This window comes from Lipotes vexillifer, unplaced genomic scaffold, assembly GCF_000442215.2.
Source record: "Lipotes vexillifer unplaced genomic scaffold, Lipotes_vexillifer_v1.1 scaffold564, whole genome shotgun sequence".
NCBI lineage: Eukaryota > Metazoa > Chordata > Mammalia > Artiodactyla > Lipotidae > Lipotes > Lipotes vexillifer.
The window spans coordinates 2912252-2917300 of NW_006787829.1; the positions used below are offsets into that span (position 1 = coordinate 2912252).

The 5049-nt window shown below is 38.6% G+C and overlaps 1 protein-coding gene across 1 annotated transcript in view; it reads right to left on the bottom strand.

Moving 5' to 3' along the window:
• The window catches only part of CCDC102B (coiled-coil domain containing 102B), a 187596-nt gene that overhangs the window by 21347 nt on the left and 161200 nt on the right, over positions 1–5049 (bottom strand). The gene's annotated exons all lie outside the window — the stretch shown is intronic.

Here is a 5049-nt window from a genome sequence, read left to right on the forward strand (position 1 = left end):
GCAGGAATGTCATCTAAAAGTTAGGTGATTCTTTTTCCCTCACCATAGGACTTTTATTTGTCGATTACTATAGGCTAACTCTCACCCTCTGCTGCTTGGTTTGTGAATTGTAGGCATCTAGGGGCTAAGAACTACTTGAGCCCTGATTTACATCTCTTTTAACACAACATAGTCACTAGGTATTTTTAAAGTCCTCTTACTAATAGAATCTATTACTAAAACATAAATAGAGAAAATAAGAGTAAGTATTGAGCTACAGTAAGGGAAAAGAACTTAACAAAAAGAAGAAACTGAAATTGAGAGTAAATCCAATTAACAACTCAGCAAACTGAGTGATTAAACTCTTAGCTTTATAAACAAATCATTTGAGATTTAACTTACTTTTGCATCAGTTAAGATGCAGTTAAGATTTTGCATAATAGCCAACGTTTCCACAATTTGACCTATCGCTGAGAAGCAAAGAAAATTAGTAATTCTGAATATATCAAGAGTCATATTATATTCATATCCTTTAAGCCCAATAATTCCACTTAGAAAACTTTTTTTCCCAATGGGGAAAAAAGGTCTATACAGTTGAATTTGAACAGCTTAGAAGTTAATCATCCTATAACCTAGAGTTGGCCCTACATGTGTGCGGATTCAACCAACCACGGACTGGGTAGAAAGTAGTATTTACTATCAAAAAATCTTCGTATTAAGTGGACCCACAGAGTTCAAACCCATGTTGTTCAAGGGTCAACTGTACATGAAAGTAGTCATGGTAGAGTTACGTTGAGAAAAAAAATCCAAACAACCTTCAGTAAAGGAGGCTTGGTTGATTAAATAAATTTATATCCAAGGAAATAAATATTATCCCACCCCTTGAAATACCAAGTATGAAAACTACATAGCAGCAGGAAAACTGATTATGGTAACTGATAAAGCAGAGTATATTATTTCAGATGATGACTGCAATTCTGCATAAAATTGCCTGGGCATTAGAAGTTAATATACACTGAAGTAATATGATACGATGGTGTTATGGTAGTTGATTTTTAAAATTTTTCCTTCTTTATATGATATGATATTGTTTTACAAAATTTAAAATATTCCTTGGCAAGCCTTATCTCATTCAGTCCTTCAGTCTTCTTGATACTAGTACAGTGTGGAGCACCCATGTGTCTTAGTAATTGTTTATATTATACTCCTTGCTTCCTAGGTACTATTTGTTCTGTCTCTACCAAGTTTGGTTATTGCATCATTATATTATTCATTAGACTGTTTTTCCCACCATATTTATTAAAGTGGTAAGTTATTTTGTATTTTAATGTGGACATATATGTAATTAGTTCTGCAATTCAATAATGAAGTCTCAATTAAATTTTGCCATCACATAATGGCTTCCATGAAATGACGAGAAAAGAATGTTTGACTTCTAACAAATACACATCAAATTAGAATTTTTTTTTTTTTTTGGTAAGTTTGTTTAAAGAAAAGCAACTCATCCAAAATGAATTTTTTAATTTGCTCATTTCTTTAATCAGACCCTGGGTTTTCTCTTATGGGCCCCCAAGTGTCTATTTCTCTTTTCAGTATAGAGGATTAATATCTCATTTTCATTTATTTAAAATTTGTTGACTTGTGGGAGTTGGGAACTTTGTATCTGACAATTCCAATTAAACATTAATTTCAATTAATTGCAATTTGAAGAATTTGTTACTATGAAATTAAAAAGCTCAGCAGTGAAACTGACAGAATTTCCTTTGCTTCTCTACAAGTCAAATTATAGAAATGTTGACTGCTATCTAAGGCAAAATCTTATTTCCATGAGAAATATTTTCATTCCCAGCCACCAGAAAGCATATGACCTTTAATCAAAGAAAAACTGATGACTGACAACTGCAATTAAATAATCCAGATTACAATATCCATATGAGTTGATCGTGCTTTGGATCAGTCCTCTCCGGTGATCAGCTGATTGGATGTAGAGGTGCAGAACACTGAACTATTTTATGTTTTGAACATATATTTCAATGCATCTATTTTTAAGCTTCAGATATGAAATACGTCCAAATACTTATCCATATGGAATTATAGCTCCAAAAGATTCTATTTCAAAGCTGCACAAATTCCACTTGCCAAAGACCTCACAGGACCATGCCCACCATTTATGCTTGGGAACTATATTCCTCCCACAGATGGGGCAACAAATATTAAAATACACACACATACCCTTTCACTCATTCCCGCTTTCACATACAACACAACACAGCCCATCTTCCTGGTCACAAATGTTTGTCTTCCTTCCTTCAGCATTCGAAAAAAATTTCACCCTTTCTCCAAGAGAAATTACCCAAGCAACCTTCTAATCACAACCTTGATCTCGAAGTCAAAGACCTCATATCTGTGTCAGATCTCAATACACCTCCTCTTTCTCCAGAATCTACGTGCTCCAAAGGCAAGTAACTTATACTGTCCTCCCTCACCCACCCAATATACTCTAGTGGAACTAGGACAGGAAAACTGCAATACAAACTTCCACGTACGAAAGAAAACAGAAAACGCATATGAAATGCAACCTTGCAGATGTCTCAGGGAGCTCCTGTTCCGCTCATGGGGAATATGCTCCTTTATCCGGCCTGGTTCTTCTCCCTGGTAATAGCTGCCTAGCCTGTAGTTCTCCATGGTCTTTGTTCTCTAGGTGGTCCTTTGGCATTATTCACTATGTCCTTATTTGAATACGGCTCTGGACGTTACTCCTTCTCAGGTGTTGACAGCATATGCCCAGCCAGCTCCTTGTCCGAGAAGTTTGGAGGAATGAAGAGTTCTTTCAAATTCTGATAAATCAGTCTATTTTATCCCAGGCTGGAAGCCCATTTGCCAGCGTATCTTTCACAAAAACAAGTCCTTTCTTCTTTTGATTCCAGCAAATACCACAGGTCAGTTGTCCCATCTGCAGTTCTCTGGGAGACATTCTCTTGTCTCTGGGCTACCTGCAGTTGGCTTGAATCCGTGGGATGTTCTGAGAGAAGCACAATCTCCTTCTCTTCTCCCTGTGCCATTGTGTTCAGCTTCAAGGATTTACACAAAATGACATCAATTAAGAGCTTTTAACAACAGGCTTGAAGGCCACACTGTTGAACTGGTTCTTGCCTAAGCTTAACCTTAATTGATGTTTGGTGTTCAAAGCCATCCTCAGTTTTATGTATTACCATTTGCAAATGAAAATCAGACCCTGGCAGTCACAGAACTACTTAAATTTCTGTATTATCTTACATATCTTTTTGAAAATTCGACAAGTCTTTTCTGAGTGCATCTCTCTCTTAGGCACTTGTCAAACACACCAATAGCAAACAAGAAATACTAGGTACATACCTATTCATCTAAAAACCACAAGCTCATTCTGTCCATCATCAGCTTTCCAAGGTATTATAGGATATAATGTACCAAACTTTTCAAGACTCCATAAAATGCGTTGCCATCATTCTAACCTCCAATAAGTTTTCTCACCACCTACTTCTGGCACTGGAGTCAATGTAATATAAGCTGACCATACCAGTCAGTTTTAGCTAAGTTTTCCTATAGCAACAAACAAATCCAAAATGCCAGTGGCTTATCACAACAAATATTGATTTTTTTTACCCGTGTGGATCCATTTGGGTCAGCAAAGGCTCTGCTCCATATCCTTTCCACTTCAGAATTTGCGCTGAGAGGATGATGTCTACTTTGCACCTGCTGGCCTCATGACATGAGACAAGGCAGAAAAGATGCATGGGAAAAGAGGCACGGCAGAGCCCTGTTTGGGCTCATAAAGCCCCTGATGGTAAGTGGCACACGGAGTTTCTGCTCGTCAGGCAAAGCAAATGTCACATGTGCCAAGACTGATGTTGATGATGTGAGAAGAATGATTCTCCTACAGGGAGGGGCAACTAACAGAATCCTTCTTAAAACCACAGCCGTTTTTAAAATTACATGATTAGATGGCTGTATCAGACTTTTGGGAACTAGTACTTTATTAGCCCTGGAAAACTGTGTATTATCACAATTTCCTTGCTGAAGATTCAGTCTCAAGCAATTTCTTAAAGCCTATATTGGCAAACACAAAGGTTATTTACCACCACTTGCAACAAATGCTTTTATATCAAAACTATTCACAAGAATAATGGCTATGATGAAAATAAAAACCCAAAACCACTCTACATTCCTCTCCTGAATTACTCGTCCACAGTCCAGCCTCACTACCCATGCACACCATTCAAAAGTACATATATGGGCTTCCCTGGTGGCACAGTGGTTGGGAGTCCGCCTGCCGATGCAGGGGACACGGGTTCGTGCCCCGGTCCGGGAGGATCCCACATGTCGCGGAGCGGCTGTGCCCGTGGGCCATGGCCGCTGGGCCTGCGTGTCCGGAGCCTGTGCTCCGCAACGGGAGAGGCCACGGCCGCTGGGCCTGCGTGTCCGGAGCCTGTGCTCCGCAAGGGGAGAGGCCACAACAGTGAGAGGCCCGCGAAAAGCAAAAAAAAAAAAAAAAAAAAAAAAAAAAAAAAAAAAAAGAGTACACATATATGTCCATAAAAAGAGACATCAAAGATGAAATGCCCACGGACAAGTCAGCCCTAGTAAGATCAGGGACGATGTATGAGCCTCACCGGTCAAATCATCCTATTTTCATGTGATGTTATTAGATTAGAAAATCTGGTTTGCTTGACTGGAATAGTTTTGATGAAAAATTAAATCTTAAAATGTGGACTGTGTTCTGTTACTGAATTACCCCTTGGAAAAACAATTCCATTTTCTTTTTTAAATTTCCAACTGTTTGGCATTATCTGCAAACAGTCTCTCTAACCAGGGAACTAATTATTTTTGCCTCAAAAGTTGTCCGCTAGAAGCAGATGCCACGCCTGGAACCCCATCTGAAGTAATTGCCGCCATGGGGTGGCAGACGCTATCACACTGACAGTGGAGACCGCTTCTTTCAAGAAAAATCTCTTTGTTGTTTGTAATTGCAGCTGAAATCACACCTCCCTGTTGCAGGTGTACTGTCAAGGTATCCCATTCTTTTTTTTTTTT